The sequence below is a fragment of the Schistocerca cancellata genome, chromosome 4 (genome assembly GCF_023864275.1).
Source record: "Schistocerca cancellata isolate TAMUIC-IGC-003103 chromosome 4, iqSchCanc2.1, whole genome shotgun sequence".
NCBI classification, from domain to species: domain Eukaryota; kingdom Metazoa; phylum Arthropoda; class Insecta; order Orthoptera; family Acrididae; genus Schistocerca; species Schistocerca cancellata.
The window spans coordinates 75,891,308-75,915,011 of NC_064629.1; positions in this window are offsets into that span (position 1 = coordinate 75,891,308).

A 23,704-nucleotide genomic window follows, 5' to 3' on the forward strand; every position below is an offset into this window, starting at 1 on the left:
ACTCCACATTGACTCGATCGAAATTCATAGAGAAAGTATCGAATTTTAAACAGAAATATTAGCTCAGGCTGGAATGTTGGGGAGTGGCTGCAATGTGTCCAGTGGTTAGAAATCTGGTATGTAGCTTAATTTCACCAATATATGTGTACCAGAACAGCATGCATGTTTCCACCTATGCCACCTCCACTCTAAATCGAGCAAAAATAATGTGTGCATAGCAACGAATATAATATGTTACCCACAATTATCCTTGAATGTAAGAGGGAAAATTTATTCATTTTGAAAGTTAACAGAATATAACCTTTTACTTTCAATACCCCAGAATTCATATACTCAACAAACTCAAGGAAATGATATTACTTTAAAATATATTAAAATTTTCACGAGGTTGAGACGTGCCGCCTCTTTGAAAGGCTAGCACGACCCTATTACTTGTTTTCTTCAACTAGAAGACTAGAGACTGAACACAAGTATCTTTACGCATTCACAGACTTATATTTGCATAGAGATTATTAAACGCTTTGGTGTCAGTAGAACAAATTCGTCTGGTCACTCCAAACTAGTTTTGAGCATCATGTGGCCACCACTCGAACAGCTTTCAGCGAGTTATACCCCACCTGAACTGGGAAAATATCTCTATCGAATGCATTCACGTGACCATGACGGTTGTGATCGTTATTCGAAAGAACCTTCAGTTCGCGGCAGAAACACTCTTTGGAGGGGCAGTAGCAAGCTTGTGGATAATGTGACGACGAGGAAGTGTTTCGGAGCATGAAAATAATGCAAAAGTTTCCCTGACAATGTGTCTAAATACGCATAAATAAGTCACTAGGTTGCTACTGAATTTGAATAGTCTGTTGCTATTGGTTAATGTCACGTACGCAGATTCTAGAAGAAGATTGTTCAGAAACTAAATGCTGCTTTATTTACCATTAGAACAGTATCTGAAATAAGTGACAGTTCAACACGAAAAGTAGTCTACTTCGCATATTTCCATACGCTTATGTCGTATGGTATTATTTTTTGGGGTAATTCTTATGATTCAAAAAGGGTATTTTATCTCAAAAACGGGCTGTTCGAGCTATATGTGGTGTAAGTTCGAGAACCTCTTGTCGACCCCTATTCAATAGTCTGGGAATTCTGACATTGCCCTCACAGTATATATTTTCTTTAATGTCGTTTGTTGTTAGCAATATTAGCCTGTTCCCAAGAGTTAGCAGCTTTCACTCAGTTAATACTAGGCAGAAATCCAATTTCCATGTGGAATGCACTTCCTTGACTCTTTTGCAGAAAGGAGTGCAGTATTCTGCTGCATCCATTTTCAATAAGCTACCTCAAGAACTCAAAAATCTTAGCAGTACCCCACACTCTTTTAAGTCTAAACTGAAGAGTTTCCTCATGGCTCACTCCTATGATGTCGAGGTGCTCCTGGAAGAGCTAAAAAATTAAGCAAATTCCAGTGTTACATTGTTGATTTTCTTTATTTAAATTTACGACTTGTCACCTGAATATGTTTTTTTTTTATATTTCATTTTATCTGTTTCTAATATCGTGTTATAATTTCATTTATTGACTCGTTCCATGACCATGGAGACTTCTCCTTAATTTGGTCCCACGGAACAATAAATAAATAAATAAAAATAAAATAAATAGAAGGGGAGGCAGTGCACAGGATTGGTCGAACAGAAAACCTGTTGATGTTCATGGGGTCGGAAAGTTAGGATTCTTGTTGACATCCATGGTGAATAGACACTTGCTACATCTCAAGCGTGCACGTGGGAGGCTAAGGCACCTCTGCGGTCGCTCGTAAAGGAGTAACTCCCGGAAACCGCAACTTCAGAAAACAACGAGTAGTCCCTGGGAACCATTCCAGACATACACCCAACTTGAGACACACTTTTCTGCCGCTGCTCACAGGGGGAAAGTACGAACTCCCAATAACAGTTTCATTCGTACCGACCGGGTGTATGGGCCACGACTTATATAAACAGGAAGGCGCAACTTTCAATCGTCCTCGAGGAAACTGTGTTTGATAATTTTAGGTGTGCTTCTGTACCACTTATGATCGCTAATATTCAAGATGCCCGCAGACGAGCGAGTAAGCGCTTATTTTCATAAACAAGAGGTCTCTGGATCGAGTCTCGCTGCTGCTACTTTGTTTAGATTTTTTTTTCATTTCATTTGTTATGACTGTGCGAATGACCATTATCTAATGAATAATTCATTATCTTCTTAATTTTTACCTCGAAAATCGGATTTTCTCTAAAATTTTGCAAGTATCTAGGCATTGAAACTGAACTTACCTGCAAGAATACGGGTATAATGGAAAACTACTTCCAAAAGTTTAGAGAAAAATGCCATTTTTCAAGAAGAAAAATAAAATACTAATTGATTTATTTGATACTGATAATTTGCAGTCATCATAACATTTTGTTAGAATTACGTGGGAATGGAAAAAAATGCACCCAGAGGATTGTGCTGTCCGATGTAATTATGAAGTAAATGTAGCTAAACAGATACAGGATCGAGAAGCGAACTATACCAGTCATGTCGTAATACATCAGAATGTTCAGTTACAAATTTAACGTGACCAGAGCTATAATTTTAGTGGTTCATCAAAGCAGGTTCTCGATGGCAAAATATACAGACAAATTCCGCAGCGTTTTACGCACCATTGACAAACCAACGGGGCCGGTGGCTCATCTATCATCGTAAACATCCTGCAGCATGACGTTTCAGTACGTGTGTCTGTCAATCATATTCGTTATATGAGACACTCACAGCAGTTACGTCGTCTGCGATCAACTGGCATAGCTACACTGCACATATCTAGAATGTTCTACATTTTAGGCTGTCCTAGCGACAGGTGACACTAAGAGTTTAATGCCAGACGATTTAACTGGCGTAGCAGTGATAGATTATACACACAAACCTTTCTCATGAATCAGTCTATCTGTTTGTGAAAACTATCAAAATCCGTACAGTAATTCCTGAAATTGGCCTCCACATGCAGACAGAAGAACGCGGTGGGGGACTTCAGTAGTATTTATAAATACTCACAAACGTATCACTTACGTATGCACTAGACTTTGTCCTCTGTCTCCTACATTTTTTTCCCAGAAATAAGTTAAAAGTACTTCCTTTCCCCCTGTTGTGACCAAGATTTTGGGAGGTTTCTCTTGGTTGTAAGGCAAGTAGATGAACTGGAAATACCCTCCCGAACATTCCCACTGGGACTTGCTACACAGTGGGTCAGAACTAGAATTATCCACTCCACCCCAAGCGATAGAGAATAAAAGGTATATTATTTAAACAGGCCGTGCTTGACGAAGACGATAGACATTTCTATCGGAAGTTCGACTTTGCATTCTAATCTGACGCGACAAGAAGACCGAGAATGTTTATACATTAATGTCGTGAAAAATTTCGTTCCTATACTCTCACCAAGGTTTGAGTTTCTTGACGTAACGATTTTCTGCTGAAATGCCTCATATAGTCCCTTTGTCATAACAGTTCCAGGACAGCTTTCTTTTGTTTCTGAGTTTGCATTACTAAGAAGGAACGAACATTTTTATGTTGCCTCGTATGTGTGCGTCCTTCAAATGACCTCGACTATGTTTCCTCACAAACTCACTAGGTGGTCGGGCTGTGCTTGGCAACATACTGTTTGCGTTCTTGACGCATAGGTAACGGTGACACAATGGATGCTAATAGTCAGCAAGCTCTGAGTTAAGCTCGGAAAACCCCTAGTGGAACGGGGACAATGATTAAACAAGCATATGCGAGCGAGGCACTTTCAAGAAGTCGTTTTTCGAGTGGCACAAAAGGTTTCGTGAAGGAAGTGCAAGACGATCCCATAGCTGGTCGCCTGTCTACGGCACACACCGATGCTAACTTGCCGTGTAAGGCAGTTATTGCGTGCAGACCGTCATGTAGTTGTGCTTGCAATATCAGAGGAACTTAATCATGATGTGTGTCGTAAGATTTTACGCGAAGATTTAGGGAAACGAAAACTTAGTGAAAAACTCGTCCTTCACACGCTAACCGACGAACAGCAGGAGGAAAGACGAAAAATTTTTGCTGGACTACTAGACAGAGCCATATATGATCCCACATTTCTGACAAAGATTATCGCTGGGGATGAAAGTTGTTGTTACCAGTATGGCCATCACACGAAGCGTCGAAGTGCTGAAAGGCGGAGTCCTGGATCACCAACCTCGAAAACAAGTCAAACAACAACTTTCGAGAACAAAGACAATGCTGATCGCATAGTTCACCACGAGTATGTTCCTCCGGGTCAAACAGTGAACCAAACTCTTTATATCGAAGGCTTGAAATATTTACAACAAGCAATTCGACGTCGCGGCCCCGATTTGTGGTATTCTCAGGGCTGGTTCTTACTGCGTGACAAGGCAGCCAATGCAGTTTGTTATCTGTTACCGAGTATCTAGCCAGAATTGTGTTATTACCATCCCACATCCTCCGTATTCGTCCGACCTCCCGCCTTGCGATTTTTTCTCATTCCCGCGCGTGAAAAGGCGACTGAAAGGAAAGCTTCATCAAGACATCGCGTACATCCAACGGGCTCTGACAAGTCAGCTTATAAGCATCGCAGTTGAAAATTTTCCTGTTAGCTTCCAAAACCTCTAGAAATATTGGCAACTGTGTGTAGATAGTCAAGGGGGTTACTTCGATAGGCACTATGATCTACTTTGTAAGTGCAATTTTTTGTTTTATTTTTGCAATGAGCGTTAACGTAACGTAGATGAGCTGCAAGATTTAGGTCTGTGATAGAAAGAATATTCGAAGAAGCAATACGACACTACCCTATTACTTGTTCGAAGATGGTATTTTTAGACCAAAATTTGACCATGCCGTTAAGACCACTAAAGATAAAAACGCATTTGGAGGTATCGTCCTTCAGTAGAGTTAATAAAGGAATCTAGGAATTGTGTTCTGGATGCAGTTTGCGCCATGTGGGGTCAGAGGAAATTGCCAAGTGCATATTAGCAAGCGTGTTAAAGTCATGACACTAAATGTATCGCCTGCGATGAAGACTCTGACAAGGTGAGGTGGTGACGCTACTGGTGCAGGTGACAGCGCTTGGGAGCTGGTGCGGCTGGCTGTCATATCCACCTAAGGCATCAGTGAAACAATGTCGCTAGGAATCAGTCTTATTACTTCTAATCGACAATACGGTCCGTCCCTAGCAGCTGAATGGTCAGCGCGACGGAATGTCATACCAAGCGGCCCGGGTTCGATTCCCGACTGGATCGGAGATTTTCCGCTCAGAGACTGGATGTTGTTTTGTCCTTATCATCATCATCATTTCATCCCCAACGACACGCAAGTCGCCGACGTCGCGTCAACTCGACAAACTTGCACCAGACGAACGGTCTACACGACGGGAGGCCCTAGCCGCACGGCATTTCCATCGACAGTACGGGTTGTCGTCTCCGGTGCGGCAAAATCACAGTGATTCGCACACTTGCGTGCGACAATGAACGCGGAAACAGTGCTCAATCGGCCGTGGCCGCTGTGCGGGTCAGGACCGAGCGACAGTGTCGCGCGGGTGGCCGGACGTGGAGTTCGTAGGGGCAAGTCTGCCACGGCTCGCAAGCAGCTAGTGCGACCTGCCCCAGCGTTCTCGGAGACGGATGCACGCTTAAGCAGGTGCCCACAGAGTACCACCGATGGTGGGTGTCGCGAAGCACCCAAATCATCAAACACAGCCTGCAGCCAGTGGCAGTGCTCAGGCGTCTCGCCCAACATTTTGCAGTCATTTAATACGGCCCCTCACCAACTGAAGGTCCAGGCTAGTCCACATTTTCTTCAAACACAGCGGTGGCAGGTTGCAGGGGCTAAGTCCCATTGTAGCTGGCTGGCTGTGGTCTCCGAGGCGAAGTCCTCGCTCAGCACCAGGCATCACATCACGATTCATCAACCAAGTTATACTGTAACTACCGGGATTGTCATTCTACCGGAATCCCGGCCAAAGTTCACAGATATGTGAGTCGCTCGAAGACTTCTTAAATAATAGAACCCAGTATGTTGTCCTCAACGGCGAGTGTTCATCAGAGACAAGAGTATCGTCAGGAGTGCCCCAGAGAACTGTGATACGACCGCTGCTGTTCTCTATATAAGTAAATGATTTGGTGGACAGGTTTGGCAGCAGTCTGCTGATGATTCCGTGGTGTACGGTCAGGCGTCGAAGTTGAGTGACTGTAGGAAGGTATAAGACGACTTAGACAAAATTTCCAGTTGCTCTGATGAATGTCAGCTAGCCCTAAATATGGAAATGTGGATGACTAGGAAGATCAAACCTGTAATGTTCAGGTATAATATTACTAGTGTCTTGCTTGACACAGTCAAGTCTTTTAAATACCTGGGCGTGACTGTGCAAAGTGATATGAGGTGTAATGAGCATGAGACAACTGTGGTAGGGAAGGCGAATGGTCGACTTCGCTTTACTGGGAGAATTTTAGGAAAGTGTGGTTCACATATAAATGAGGCCGCATATAGGATGCTGGTGCGACGTATTCTTCAGAACTACTAGAGTGTTTGGGATCCTTATCAGTTCGGTTTTGGAAATATCGAAGCAGTTCAGAGATGGGGTGCTAGATTTGTTACCGGTAGGTTCAAACAACAGGTGTTACGAAGGTGCTTCGGGAATTCAAATGGGAATCGCTGGAGGCAAGCCGACGTTCTATTCGAGAAACACTATTGAGAAAATTTCGAGAACCGGCGTTTGAAACGGACTGCCGAACGATTCTACTGCCGTCATCATACACGGCGCTTAAGGACAGCGAAGATAAGATACCAGAAATTAGGGCTCATACGGAGGCGTATAGACATTCGTTTTCTCCTAGCTCTGTTTGCGAGTGAAACAGGGGAGGGAATGACAAGTACTGGTACATTGTACTCTCCTCCATTCACCGTACCGTGGCTTGCGGAGTATCTATGTGGATGTAGACATTGAGACCGAGGCTTCGGAAATGGTAATATTTAACGTCATCGCTGAGGTGATGCGGTCATTATCTGCAGCTATTAGCGGACTTGTCCCCAGTGGGGTGTCTCGGTTATCAGTAGTTCCACTTCGCTTCGCACTTTCCGACAATGCGAGGACGCCGTGGGGCGGTTGAGTTCGGAGGTTACGTGTTATGGCTCCGTAGTGCAAGGATTGCAAATGACTCATTAGGTGCTGTCATACTGCGCTGTTAGTGCTTCTTGATTACAGGTCATCTCGTTGTGGAAATGTATTACGAGCCGCACCCTGCCTTCCGCAACATTGCACTCTTTGTGTGCCCCATATACTGGATGTGTCACCGGATATGATTCTCTGCCCCCCCATAAACCATGGACCTTGCCGTCGGTGGGGAGGCTTGCGTGCCTCAACGATCCAGATAGCCGTACCGTAGGTGCAACCACAACAGAGGGGTATCTGTTGAGAGGCCAGACAAACGTGTGGTTCCTGAAGAGGGGCAGCAGCCTTTTCAGTAGTTGCAGGGGAAACAGTCTGGATGATTGACTGATCTGGCCTTGTAACATTAACCAAAACGGCCTTGCTGTTGTGGTACCGCGAACGGCTCAAAGCAAGGGGAAACTACAGCCGTAATTTTTCCCGAGGGCATGCAGCTTTACTGTATGGTTAAATGATGATGGCGTCCTCTTGGGTAAAATATTCCGGAGGTAAAATAGTCCCCCATTCGGATCTCCGGGCGGGGACTACTCAGGAGGACGTCATTATCAGGAGAAAGAAAACTGGCATTCTACGGATCGGAGCGTGGAATGTCAGATCCCTTAATCGGGCAGGTAGGTTAGAAAATTTAAAAAGGGAAATGGATAGGTTAAAGTTAGATATAGTGGGAATTAGTGAAGTTCGGTGGGACGAGGAACAAGACTTCTGGTCAGGTGAATATAGGGTTATAAATACAAAACCAAATAGGTGTAATGCAGGAGTAGGTTTAATAATGAATAAAAAAAATAGGAGTGCGGGTAAGATACTACAAACAGCATAGTGAACGTATTATAGTGGCCAAGATAGACACGAAGCCCATGCCTACTATAGTAGAACAAGTTTATATGCCAACTAGCTCTGCAGATGATGAAGAAATTGAAGAAATGTATGATGAGATGAAAGAAATTATTCAGGTAGTGAAGGGAGACGAAAATTTAATAGTGATGAGTGACTGGAATTCGACAGTAGGAAAAGGGAGAGAAGGAAACATAGTAGGTGAATATGGATTGGGGCTAAGAAATGTAAGAGGAAGCCGCCTGGTAGAATTTTGCGCAGAGCATAACTTAATCATAGCTAACACTTGGTTCAAGAATCATAAAAGAAGGTTGTATACATGGAAGAACCCTGGAGATACTAAAAGGTATCAGATAGATTATATAATGGTAAGACAGAGATTTAGGAACCAGGTTTTAAATTGTAGGACATTTCCAGGGGCAGATGTGGACTCTGACCACAATCTATTGGTTATGACCTGTAGATTAAAACTGAAGAAACTGTAAAAAGGTGCGAATTTAAGGAGATGGGACCTGGATAAACTGAAAGACCCAGAGGTTGTACAGAGTTTCAAGGAGAGCGTAAGGGAACAATTGACAGGAATGGGGGAAAGAAATACAGCAGAAGACGAATGGGTAGCTCTGGGGGTTGAAGTAGTGAAGGTGGCAGAGGATCAACTAGGTAAAAAGACGAGGGCTAGTAGAAATCCTTGGGTAACAGAAGAAATATTGAATTTAATCGATGAAAGGAGAAAATATAAAAATGCAGTAAATGAAGCAGGCAAAAAGGAATACAAACGTCTCAAAAAGGAGATCGACAGGAAATGCAAAATGGCTAAGCAGGCATGGCTATAGGACAAATGTAAGGATGTGGAGGCTTATCTCACTAGGGGTAAGATAGATACAGCCTACAGGAAAATTAAAGGGACCTTTGGAGAAAAGAGAGCCACTTGTATGAATATCAAGAGCTCAGATGGAAACCCAGTTCTAAGTAAAGAGGGGAAATCGGAAAGGTGGCAGGAGTATATAGAGGGTCTATACAAGGGCGATGTACTTGAGGACAATATTATGGAAATGGAAGAGGATGTAGATGAAGATGAAATGGGAGATACGATAATAGTGAAGAGTTTGACAGAGCACTGAACGACCTGAGTCGAAACAAGGCCCCGGGAGTAAACAACATTCCATTAGAACTACTGACGGCCTTGGGAGAGCTAGTCCTTACAAAACTGTACCATCTGGTGAGCCAGATGTACGAGACAGGCGAAATGACCTCAGACTTCAAGAAGAATATAATAATCCCAATCCTAAAGAAAGCAGGTGATGACATGTGAAAATTACCGAACTATCAGTTTAATAAGTCACAGCTGCAAAATACTAACGCGAATTCTTTACAGACGAATGGAAAAACTGGTAGAAGCCGACCTCGGGGAAGATCAGTTTGGATTCCGTAGAAATGTTGGAACACGTGAGGCAATACTGACCTTACGACTTATCTTAGAAGGAAGATTAAGAAAAGGCAAAGCTACGTTTCTAGCATTTGTAGACTTAGAGAGAGCTTTTGACAATGTTGACTGGAATACTCTCTTTCAAATTCTAAAGGTGGCGGGGGTAAAATACAGGGAGCGAAAGGCTATTTACAGTTTGTACAGAAACCAGATGGCAGTTATAAGAGTCGAGGGGCATGAAAGGGAAGCAGTGGCTGGGAAGGGAGTGAGACAGGGTTGTAGCCTGTCCCCGATGTTATTCAAAGTTTATATTGAGCAAGCAGTAAAGGAAACAAAAGAAAAATTCGGAGTAGGTATTAAAATCCATGGAGAAGAAATAAAAACTTTGAGATTCACCGATGACATTGTAATTCTGTCAGAGACAGCAAAGGACTTGGAAGAGCAGTTGAACGGAATGGACAGTGTCTTGAAAGGAGGATATAAGATGAACATTAACAAAAGCAAAACGAGGATAATGGAATGTAGTCGAATTAAGTCGGGTGATGTTGAGGGTATTAGATTAGGAAATGAGACACTTAAAGTAGTAAAGGAGTTTTGCTATTTGGGGAGCAAAATAACTGATGATGGTCGAAGTAGAGAGGATATAAAATGTAGATTGGCAATGGCAAGGAAAGCGTTTCTGAAGAAGAGAAATCTGTTAACATCGAGTATAGATTTAAGTGTCAGGAAGTCGTTATTTATATGGAGTGTAGTCCTGTATGGAAGTGAAACATGGACAATAAATAGTTTGGACAAGAAGAGAATAGAAGCTTTTGAAATGTGGTGCTACAGAAGAATGCTGAAGATTAGGTGGGTAGATCACGTAACTAATGAGGAGGTATTGAATAGGATTGGGGAGAAGTTTGTGGCACAACTTGACTAGAAGAAGGGATCGGTTGGTAGGACATGTCCTGAGGCATCAAGGGATCACAAATTTAGCATTGGAGGGCAATGTGGGGGGTAAAAATCGTAGAGGGAGACCAAGAGACGAATACACTAAGCAGATTCAGAAGGATGTAGGTTGCAGTAGGTACTGGGAGATGAAGGAGCTTGCACAGGATAGATTAGCATGAAGAACTGCATCAAACCAGTCTCAGGACTGAAGACCACAACAACAATGATTCTCTGTCGCCTGCACCAAGTAACAGCTATAAAAAATTTTATGTGCAGCCAGGAATTGAATTACTCCACAACAGTGAAAATATTAAGAAGAGTGGAAAAGACTGTGAAAAATACCCTTTTTGAAAAATCAGTATTTTTGAGAGCGAATTTGGAGTTCATTTTCGTCCACTGAGGTGGTGTAAATATCAAGACAAAAATGATATTTGTAGAAGTAATGAGAATCCAGAGGATAAAACATACACGTATTACGTGTCGAGGTCGCTGTTATATGTCTGGTCGAAATTTGGAGAGATCTTAAAGAAGTTTCAGTGCCTTGAAGTCTTTTATTAACATTACAGCTAATCTGAAAATAAATGATTATATAAAAAGTACATGTAGCGATTAGATATGTCGTAAGTACTCACAGAATTCTACAAGGAGTATTAGTGGACATAGTGATCAATTTAATCTATCACGCAATCGAGGTAACAGCAGGTGTAATCGGAATGAAAGATGTAATGTTCGGAATAACCCAGGAAGAGAGAACTGTCAACATAAAGAGTTTGTTGCTCCGTCACATGACAATATGCGTTTGAGAGAGTAACGTATAAAATGTTTACAACTCGTAGTAGTGTGAAACCAGAATTTGGTTGAAATAATTACACATCTGTTGTTTAAAACTAATGAACAATATTTTATTCAAAATAATCCCCATTGCTTTTTGTACATTTCTCCCACCTCTCCGGCAGACAATGAATGCCACGCAAAACAAAAAAAAAAAAAAAAAAAAAAAAAAAAACAGTTCTTATTTTGAAGGGAATCAGTCAGCGAGCCATTTTCGTACATTTTCATACTTTTTAATACAAATAGAAGCGTTTTTCACCTAGAGCGTGTCGCAGTGATGCGAATAGATGATAGTCGGACGGATCCATGTCTGGAGAATAAGCCGCATGCTCTAGTATTTCCCAATTGAACGCCTCGATCGTTTGCCTGACCCGTTTTGCTGTGTGTGAAGGGGCGTTATCATGGAGCAATATGACTTTGTGTTGCCTTTTGCCTTATTCCGGTCGTTTTTTCACGTAATGTTCGTTATAAATCGATCATTTGCTGTTGGTACCGATCAGTGTTAACGGTTTCACCAGGTTTTAGCAGCTCATAATTGATGATACCCTACTGGTCCCTTCAGCCACCACAAACCAACCAGCCTTCTGATCCCACCAAACACAGAGCATTGTTTTCTTTTCAAAGCGATTTGGTCTTGCAGTGGATGTCGATGATTTGCCTGGATTCACCCATGATATACGACGCTTAGGATCCTCGAAATATATCCATTTGTCATGACCTGTCACTATTCGATGTAGAAACGACTTTGTATCTGGAGAGCAGCATTTCACAAGTCGTCTTTCGAATTGCTTGCTGTTTTTCATTCAATTCATGTGGAACCAATTTTCCCACTTTCTGCACCTTCCCCATAGCTTTCAACCGAAGAGACACGGCATTTTGCGTCACATTCAATTGTTTCGCGAGTTCCTGGTGAGTTCATCATCTTCATCCAATTCATTGTCTCCGAAATTTTTCCGTTGTTTCCCTCGCTCGTCGATTCTCACGTCAAAATCACCTCTACTGAATTTTTTGAGCCGGCCGGTGTGGCCGTGCGGTTAAAGGCGCCTCAGTCTGGAACCGCGTGACCGCTACGGTCGTAGGTTCGAATCCTGCCTCGGGCATGGCTGTGTGTGATGTCCTTAGGTTAGTTAGGTTTAATTAGTTCTAAGTTCTAGGCGACTGATGACCTCAGAAGTTAAGTCGCATAGTGCTCAGAGCCATTTGAACCATTTTTTTGGATTTTTTGAACCACTCGAAACACTGTGTTTTCCCAAGAGCATGTTCGCCGAAAGCTTCGACAAGCATTCGATGCGATTCTGCAGCAGTTTTCTTCTAATGATAACAGAAAAGCAATACTGTCCGCAAATCGTAGTTCTTAGGCACAAAACTAGACATGTTTACGGGTTTGAAACAGATACCGATGTATGGAACTTGGGTTACTGTGCGTTGACATTCATCGTCAGCCGTTACAGGAAGCAGATGGCGCTGCAGACGCGGTGTCACGGGCCCTACTCCGGCGGCTAGTACCATCTGCAGGGAAATTCCGGTTTTGTACTTCTGCACCTGGTATATGGCGTGATGTTCACTGGAATGAAATATGGATAATTAGAGCAAGAGCGAAGAGGATAATTAAGTTTTCACTAGTTTAAGTACCGGTGGATAGTTAAAACTATGCTATCGACAAAAATTACTTACGCAGATGGTCTTTGGTGAATAGGTGATATTGCCATGCCTATGGAACACCGTTACGGCCCAATGTTACTCAGCTTTGGGTCATACACTAGGTCGTATATTTGGGCCTTGAAGTATGTTTCTAAACGTATTTAGAGAGGTCTGCATCTAACTAGATAGTACGAAAAAATTCCTAGAATCATGTTTACTGACCTGATTAAGGGATATTTATTTGCGGCCCTTAAAGTAACGGCGCAGGATAGGTGACAATTAAAAAGAAGGAAAATTTCTGCAGTACGATCTTCGGATTGAAGACTAAACAAAGAAGAAAGGATTGGTGTGTGGTAGTGTCGTTATGCAGACTCATAAAATACTCGTAACTGAGTACTTACGAAACCTGAGACATGACCAAACGGGAACAAGAGACAGTACGAGTATTTGTTGAGAGACGAGCGTGTGACGGGCTTAATTCCTGATGCTGGCCATCGTAAATCGTTTCCTCTGAATCACAGAATCCATCAGAGGCTGCAGTAAGTCACGGAACGCCATAATCTCATTTAGCGAACTGCCTCTGAAAAGTTTAATGTTATCCTTTGAAGAAAGAATGAAAGTGTCACGGTTGTATGGTGTGGACGTCAGCCACCTTTGTGTCTTCTAATACCTTATGCACAAAGCTTTTCTTTTTTCTAAATGCTGTAGATCGGAGTTTTCCGTTTCTGTAAACAGCAGATATATCCACACACAAGGTTTGCACAAGAATTTTGATGCTCTCACCCAAAGAGGCAATTAATTTCAGTGTTTGCCGGCCTCTGGTGGCCGAGCGGTTCTAGGTGCTTCAGTCTGGAACCGCGCGACCGCTACGGTCGCTTGTTCGAATCCTGCCTCGGGCATGGATGTGTGTGATGTCCTTAGGTTAGTTAGGTTTAGGTAGTTCTAAGTTCTAGGGGACTGATGACCTGAGATGTTAAGTCCCATAGTGCTGAGAGCCATTTGAACCAATTTCAGTGTTTGAATTCGAATCAGAGCATAAACATCGCAGTAAAAGGTATGACGAATATATAGTGATCAGCCAGAACGTTATGACCACCTACCTAATAGCAGATATGTCCACCAACAACAGCAACACATCGTGGCATGGAAGCAGTGAGGCTTTCGTAGGCCGCTGGAGGTACTTGGCCACACATTTGCACACACAAGCCGCATATTACCCGTACATTGCTGCGCGTGGTAGCAGTGCGGGCTACAAGGCGCCTTTCTACGGTCCGCGAGGCTACCCCCGTCGGAGGTTCGAGTTCTCCCTCGGGCATGGGTGTGTGTGTTGTCCTTACCATAAGTTAGTTTAAGTTAGATTAAGTTCTATGTAAGCTTAGGGGCCGATGACCGTAGCAGTTTGGTCCCATAGAAACTTACCACAAATTTCCAAATTCCCTTACATTCCGGGCAGGGAGGCGATGAGCTCTGACACCGCGTTCAATCACATAGCAGATATGTTCAATCGGGTACAGATCAGCCAAGTTGGGGGGAGGGGCGGAGCAGCACATCAACTGGAACTCTCTACAGTGTTCGTGGAATCATTCCATCACACTCCTGGCCTTGTCAGATGGCCTATTATCCCGTTGAAAAAGTTCACTGCCGTCGGGAAACACGATCGTCATGAAGGGGTGTACGTGGTGTGCAACCGCTGTACGATGTTCCTTGGTCGCCACGGTGCCTTGCACGAGCTGCACTGGGTCCATGGATGCTCACCTGAATGTTCCTCAGAGCATAATGGAGCCACCGCGAGCTTGGCTCCGTCCCGCAATACAGGTGTTAAGGAGCTGTTCTCTGGCAGACGACGGATTCGCGCCTTCCCGTCGGTATGTTGAAGGAGGTTTCGAGATTCATCAGATAGTGCAACGCTCTCCCCCTGTGCCAACGTCCAATGCCCATGGCCACATCTCCATTTCAGTTGTAGTTGCCGACCTCGTTATGTTCGTACCGATAATTTTCGTCAATCTTTAGAACATTCCTCGCTTTCCTTTTAGAAAAAACCTAATTCCACATAAACGAGAGTTTTATTTTAGTCCTATTTCCCAGAACTCTTGAACGTGAATGAAGTGTAGAGGACAGTTGCTTAAAAATTAGGAAAATTTATGCCAGACCATCTCGATAGTTAAGGACACTGTAGGTATTACACAAAACTGCTAAGTACTTGCTCGTTTATGCAGTATCACTTATCGGAAACCTTGTATGGATATCTTGTACGGTTTCTGAAATATGAGGCGTAGTGACGTTAGGTGGGGCCGTGTGTATGCGTATACGTCTGGCAAAGTGGGACTTGCGGCGAGACTGCCAGGCATAATAAATCCACCTAGACGGGACTTGCTCTTTCAGATCTCAAACACTCTGCCCTAAAAGCTTAGTTTTACCCTCTTACGTGCCTTCTGGGGTAAAAAAAAAGAGGTCGCACTGGATCCTTTGCTGCACCCGTTAGGTGCTGAAGGCCACGTCCAGAACCCAGAATTCTACCATCATCCATTTTTATTTACTTTTCTGCCCATTACTTAGAGTTTGTGGATCCGGGAGGGGGGGGGGGTATTCGAAAACCAAATTCCCTGATGGTAGGAAAAGAAAAGGAAATGGCTGTCACTTCGCTTTCGCTGATCCACTCGGATCCTTACCGAATCTTCTCAAATAGTCTACTCTATACTCCAACAGACTATGAGAGGTACTGAAACGAAAGGCCAACAGTAGTTTACAGTGGGGTATTATTTATAGTGTGCATCACACACTCTGGAATAGAAGCCCTCCACAAATAATGTTATAAGGACTACGCTGATTCTACGATGAATTCTGTAAAATATCTCCACTTGTGACAGACCCACTACCCAAAACCCTCTAAGATCAAAGTGAGAAATTTCGGTATTTCCATTAAAACCAGATTAAATCTGGCCAGAAAATCGATTTTCCAACGAGTTTCATCCATTCAGAAAGTGACACAATCCGAAATTTATTTTTGGAAGTGTAGAATCAATCTTCGGCGAAATAGACACAAAGACGCTTTGTATAAAAACTGTTCAAATATTCAAGCCCAAAAAAATGCAACAGCACTCGTTCTCATATTCAAGTTCAACGGAGCACATTACACAGGGAAACTTTCCAAGCGCATACGATAAGACATCGGAAAAATTACATTCCAGCACTGTGTTTCTCAGAGCATAAAATTCCTGTATCACACGCTTCAGCCACAAGTCCATAACGATGTTCGATATTGCATACACTGCAAAATCAGCAAAATACTCAAAATACATACTCCCACTGTGGTAGCGTATGCAGTAAATCCCGCCCGCAATAATATCGACCCGCTGAGTGCTACTCCTTTATGACGAAATTAAACCGGAGTGCGTCCTGCGCCTGCAGTTCATATGAGAAACCGCTTGCGAACCCTGGAAAAATCCATTAGCTTAGACGCACTCCAAACAGCAGGGAACCGTGGACGATACTTATTTATTTATATATAACTTGGGCATTGTCAACCAAGAGAATATTTTTGTAAACTAGAAAATCCTGCGCTTTATTGTCTGTGCAATGGGTATCGTCGTCTTCGGGAAATCATAGTTATTATTTCTTCAAGTACAGTTCTAAAAACAAGCGTAGACGTACCTCAAAGTAATTTCTAGTAAGTGTACATTTTGAAGTACACATGGCTTTCATTAAACCCGTTAACATGCAATAATTACACTGAAATATAGAAAGACATCGAGTTTTCAAGCTATTATTAACCACGTTTTACAAAGAAGCACTAAGTGCCATATCTTCTTTTAATCCTTTACAGTAAATATATTTCACTTCTGTTAAGTTGTTTTTATTCTTCTTCTTCTTATTGTTTTTATTAAATGACACCGTTCCCAGAAGATTAAAACTCCATCTCCAGGTAGAAAGTATTCTGATAGCTTAATCTTCCGAAATTGGCAGCATTTAATAAAGTACGTTTTGGGATAGGCGAAGTATATAACCTGTGATAACGGCCACGTTCAAAAGTCTAATAGATTGATTTACCTGAAGTATCTGAGCGACATTCTACGTCCCTAGATTTAATATCAAGAAAGTTTTTTACTTTGGAAAACTTTAAATATCTTAGAAAAATGTAGTTGATTGTTATTTTCGCCCTTTTCCTTTGTTTAAAATAAAAACAATGTTGCCCTTGCATCAGTCGTACTCCTTCGACTGCAAGCCAGATCAGGAGACACTACCACCCTCGCTTCGTCTCAAGCCAACAGCTAGAATTTCTTGCAGTTCTCTTATTTAAATGTCATAGGCGACGTCTACGCTCGAACGAATACTTAAATTAAAATGGAAACTGCGAAATAAATATACAGAGGATCGATAATCTGCATCGTAAAGTACACAATTTGATTTGCAGTTGCGATAGACACGCCTGCGTTCTCCAAGAAATTATTGTGAGATGAGTCTATGAAGCTGCATTCACTTTTTTCTGTACTGGAATATATTAGCCTGCCGTCACCTTGTCGTATATTGCAGAAGTGACACAAGAGGAATGAGAAGAACCAACCTATCGTGACTGAATATGCGTGACCGCGAGCACGCAAGCTGACGTCATCACTTACCTCGGCAATTAATTTACAGCACAACATTATTAACTAAAGTATTTAATTCAGGAAAACAGAATGCAAGGTCCCAACGGTTAAGACACTAAGCCGATTTTCGGGAAGACAAAGGCTCGATTTCCGTCTAGTCATAACTATTTTTGGTATTCTGTGATCCTTCCACAAATGGATTAGCAAAAACCCAGACTGCAGTCATTGGTTTATTCCCTTCGAATTCCGTATAACTGCTAAATCAGTACTGAGGAAGTTGCTGACTTATTTAGAAAAAAAAGCAAAAATAATCACGTGAAATGTATTCGAACTGTGAATATCGACAACTGTCAGCTTTATAAAGGAACGACGACAGTGGAAATTTGTGCCGGCCGGGGACTCGAACCCGGATTTCCCGCACTACGCAAGCGGTCGCCTTAACAGCTTTGGCCATCCGTCCGCGACTTACGGTCTGGCCCAAACTTCTGTATGTCGTCACAACCTGCTCTCGTACATATCATGCACTTAACGTACAGGGGAGAACATTTTAATTGAACGTCTAAGGACCATTGCATCGTACTACTTAATAACAAATGCACTGCAATATCGGAGAAAAGATAACATTATTGAAATATTTCCATCTTTTTTGGCGTGCAATGATTTACGTTTATACAGACAACTGAAAGCCTATGTGTGATCTGACAATTGAACAAAAAATCGATCGTTAAGTAATTCCTCACCATCTGCGGTATGCATGTTGATTTGATTTATTGTCCGAGAGAATTAGTATAACAGTCCCTTCAGCCTATGCATTACTGATTTAATTATCAGTATCCCGAAAGCTCATAACGAAGTGTCGGGTGAAGACTGACTGGAAACAGTTTTCATCCACAGGGTGCCAATAATCGAACTATATGAAATAAAATCGTCATAACTTCTGAATGGTTTGCATTAGGACGTTCAGAGTGCACGGTTTGCCGAGAGGCGTGATGGGAATTAGTATACGCTGTGTGGTTTGGTTTAGCGACGAAACCCACTTTCATTTGGATTGGTTCGTCAGTAAGCAAAATTGGCGCATTTGAGGGACTGAGAAACTGCATTCTGCAATAGAGAAGTCTCTTAACCTTCAACGTGTGACTGTGTGGTGTGCAATGTCCATTCATGGAATAAATTGTACGATATTCCTTGATGGCACGGTGGCTATCGAACGGTGCGTGAAGGTTTAGGGAGACGATTTCATCCCCATTATGCAAAGTGACCCTGATTTCTACAAGATATGGTTCATACAAGGAGGAGATCGACCCCATCGAAGCAGGAGCGCCGGCCGTGGTGGCCAAACACTTAAAGGCGCTACAGTCTGGAACCGCGCGACCGCTACGATCGCAGGTTCGAATCCTGCCTCTGGCATGGTTGTGTGTGATGTCCTCAGGTTAGTTAGGTTTAATTAGTTCTAAGTTCTAGGCGACTGATGACCTTAGAAGTTAAGTCGCATAGTGCTCAGAGCCATTTGAACCATTTTTTTGAAGCAGGATTGTGTTTGATGTCCTGGAGGAGCATTTTGGGGATCAAATTCTGGCTATGGGGCACTCAGAGGCCATTGACATACTCCTTGATTGACTGTCATATTCTCTGGATCTGAACAGATGCGACTCCTTTTTGTGGGCTATATCAAAGAGAAGATGTACCGTAATAACCCCAAAAGCGTTGCTAAGCTGAAAACAGCCATTCAGGAGGTCGTCGACAGCATCGATGTTCCAACGCTTCAGCGGCTCATGCAGAATTTCTATATTAGTCTGCACCACATCATCGCTAATGATGGCAGGCATATCGATCACGACATAATCAAAATCCGAATATCAGTAGTAACATTTATATGCTGAATAATGTGTGTGCACTCCATAGTTTGTAACTAATTTGCGTTTTTTTATATAGTTCAATAATTGTCAACCTGTAAGTTAACATTTCAAGCTTGAGATAAGCCCTATAAGATACACACTCACAGTATTCCTAGATTCCTGGGTTCGCACTACATATCACAGCACGCGCTTAAATTTCCCGTCGGCAAATATACTATGTGATCACAAGTATCCCGACACGTCAGAAAAAATGTGTTTTTCATATTAGGTGCTTTGTGCTGCCTCCTACTGCTAGGTACTCCATATCAGCGACCTCAGTAGTCATTAGACATCGTAAGAGAGCAGAATGAGGCGCTTTGTCGAACCCACGGACTTCGAACCTGGTCAGGTGATTGGGAGTCACTTGTGTCATACGTCTCTACGCCAGATTTCCACACTCCTTAACATCCTTAGGTCCACTGTTTCCGAAGTGATAGTGAAGTGGAAACGTGAAGGGACACGTACAGCACAAAAGCGTACTGGCCGACCTCGCCTGTTGACTGACAGACACCGTCGACAGTTCAAGAGGGTCGTAATGTGTAATACGCAGACATCTATCCAGACCATCACACAGGAATTGTAAACTGTATCAGCATTCACTGCAAGTACTATGACAGTTACGCGGCAGGTGAGAAAACTTGGATTTCATGGTCGAGCTTCTGCTCATAAGCCACACATCACGCCGGTAAATGCCGAACGACGCCTCGCTTGGTGTAAGCAGCGTAAACATTGGACGATTGAACAGTGGAAAAACGTTGTGTGGAGTGACGAATCACGGTACACAATGTGGCGATGAGATGGCAGGGCATGAGTATGGCGAATTCCCGGTGAAAGTCATCTGCCGGCGTGTGTAGTGCCAACAGTAAAATTCGGAGGCGGTGGTGTTATAGTGTGGTAGTGTTTTCCATGCAGGGGGCTTGCACCCCTTGTTGTTGCGTGGCACTATCACAGAGCAGGCCTACATTGATGTTTTAAGCACTTTCTTCCTGTTGAAGAGCATTTCAGGGATGTCGATTTTATATTTCAACACGATCGAGCACCTGTTCATAATGCACAACCTGTGGTGGAATGGTTACACGACACTAACATCCCTGTAATGGACTGACCTGCACAGAGTCCTGACCTGAATCCTATAGAATACCTCTGGGATGTTTTCGAATGCAGACTTCGTACCAGGCCTCACCCACCGACATCGATACCTCTCTTCAGTGCAGCACTTCGTGACGAATGGTCTGCCATTCCCCAAAAAACCTTCCAGCATCTGATCGAACGCATGGCAGCGAGATAGGAAGCTGTCATCAAGGCTAAAGGTGAGGTAACACCATATTTAATTCCAGCACTACCGATAGAGGGCGCCACGAACTTGTAAGTCATTTTCATCCCGGTGTCTAGATACTTTTGATCACATAGTGTACGTCATCAGTTAATTTGCTGCCCCTTAGCTTTGCAACGGGTAAGGTACACGTAGCAGTTGTAGCTTTTCCGAGGACGTATCACGATCTTAATTCAGAGTGCTTTAAGAAAATAGAAAACATTGTAAATTGTGCTCGCACGGCGGTCGTCTCGTATAGCCCCTCCCCCCCTCCCACCGTTCTACAAGTTGTTAAAAATTTAAATTCGGACGGACAATCAAAATGTACGTACCGACGTGATGTAGTAGAAACAGAAATTTCTGTTCAAATTATCTCTGTTTTGAAGTTTCGTTTTTCCGAGCTTTGAAAATCATCGTTGCTAGAATTTCACATCCTGTGATCGCTTAACGCTTTTCATCTTTCTTGTCCATATTATAAAATGTCCGTATTTAGTTGAGAGCTCTATACGAGCCGGAAGGTCGATACGCATGCATCTACATCTACATGGTTACTCTCCAATTCACACTTAAGTGCCTGGCAGAGGGTTCATTGAACCATTTTCATACCACTACTCTACCATTCCACTCTCGAATGGCGCGTGGAAAAAAGGAACACCTAAATCTTTCCGTTCGAGATCTGATTTCTCTTATTTTATTATGATGATCATTTCTCCCTACGTAGGTGGGTGTCAACAAAATATTTTCGCATTCAGACGAGAAAGTTGGTGTTTGAAATTTCGTAAATAGAACTCGCCACAAAGAAAACCGCCTTTGTTTCAGTGACTGCCACCCCAACTCGCGTATAATACCAGTGACACTCTTACCCCTCTTGCGCGATAACACGAAACGAGCTGCCCTTCTCTGCACTTTTTCGATGTCCTGCGTCAATCCTACCTGGTAAGGATCCCACACCGCGCAGCAATACTCCAGCAGAGGACGGACAAGTGTAATGTAGGCTGTCTATTTAGTGGGTTTGTCGCATCTTCTAAGTGTTCTGCCAACAAAGCGCAGTCTTTGTTTCGCCTTCCCGACAATATTATCTGTGTGGTCTTCCCAGTTTAAGTTGCTCGTAATTGTAATTCCTAGGTATTTAGTCGAACTGAAAGCTCTTAGATTTGTGAGATTTATCGTACACCCAAAATTTATCGGATTTCTTTTAGTACCCATGTGGATGACCTCGCACTTTTCTTTGTTTAGTGCCAATTGCCACTTTTCGCACCATACAGAAATTCTCTCTAGATCCTTTTATAATTGGAATTGACTGTCTGATGATTTTTCTAGACGGTAAATTACAGCGTCATCTGCAAATAATCTAAGGGGGCTGCTCAGATTATCACCTAGATCATTTATGTAAGTCAGGAACAGCAGAGGGCCTATGACACTACCTTGCGGAACACCAGATATCACTTTGTTCTACTCGATGATTTACCACATATCACTAAGAACTGTTACCTCTCAGAGAGTAAATCATGAATCCAGTCACATAAATGACACGACACTCCATATGCACGCAATTTAATTAATAGTCGCTTGTGAGGAACGCTATCAAAAGCCTTCTGGAAATCTAGAAATATGGGATCGATCTGAGATCCCTTGTTGACAGCACTCATTACTTGATGGGAATAAAGAGCTAGCTGTGTTGCACAAGAACGATATTTTCTGAATCCGTGTTGGTTATATATCAGTAGCCCGCATCTCGTGGTCGTGCGGTAGCGTTCTCGCTTCCCACGCCCGGGTTCCCGGGTTCGATTCCCGGCGGGGTCAGGGATTTTCTCTGCCTCGTGATGGCTGGGTGTTGTGTGCTGTCCTTAGGTTAGTTAGGTTTAAGTAGTTCTAAGTTCTAGGGGACTTATGACCACAGCAGTTGAGTCCCATAGTGCTCAGAAACATTTGAACCATTTTTTTATATATCAGTAAGTCATTTTCTTCAAGGTGATTCATAATGTTCGAGTACAGTATATGCTGCAAAATCCTACTGCAAATTGAGGTCAGTGATATGGGTCTGTAATTAAATGGGTTACTCCTATTTCCTTTCTTGAATTTTGGTTTTACATGTGCTACTTTCCAGTATTTAGGAACAGACCTTTCGTCAAGTGAGAGGTTGTATATGATTGCTAAGAAAGGCGCTATTGTGTCTGCATACTCTGAAAGGAACCTAATTGGTATACCGTCTGGACCGGAAGACTTGCCTTTCCTAAGTGATTTGTTTCGCAACACCTAAGATATCTACTTTTATGCCACTCATGCTAATAGCTGTTCTGGCTTCGAATTCTGGAATATTTACTTCGTCTTCTTTCGTGAAGGAATTACGGAAAGCTGTATTTAGTAACTCCGCTTTAGTGCACCATCATCGGTAACATTTCCATCGCTATCGCGCAGTGACCGTATTGACTGTTTTTTCCCGCTGGTGAACTTTACATCCCACCAGAATCTGTTTGGGTTTTCTACCATATTTTGGCACAATGTTTCATTGTGAAAACTATTAAAAGCATCTCGCATTGACGTCCGCACTACATTTCGAGCTTCCGTGAAACTGAGCCAGTCTTGGGGATTTTGCGTTCTTCTGAATTTGGCATGCATTTTTCGTTGCTTCTGCAGCAATGTTCTGACGTGTTTTGTGTACCATGGTGGATCAGTCCCGTCTCTTATTAACTTATGCGGTATGAAACACTATTGCTGTCGATACTGTATCTTTGAATTTGAGCCATATGTTGTCTACACTTACATAATTAGCTTCGAAGGAATGGAGAATCTCCCTTAGGAAGGCTTCAAACGAATTTTTATCTGCTGTTTTAAATAGATATATTTTGCGTTTATTTTAAGTGGTTTTGGGTAATATGATTTTGAGCCTCGCTACAATGACCTTACGTTCACTAATCCCTGTATCCGTCATGACGCTCTCTATTAGATTAGGATTATTTGTGGCTAAGAGGTCAACTGTGTTTTCGCAACCATTTACAATTTGTGATTGCGTAAACGACATAATCCGGAATTTTTCGTACCATTTTT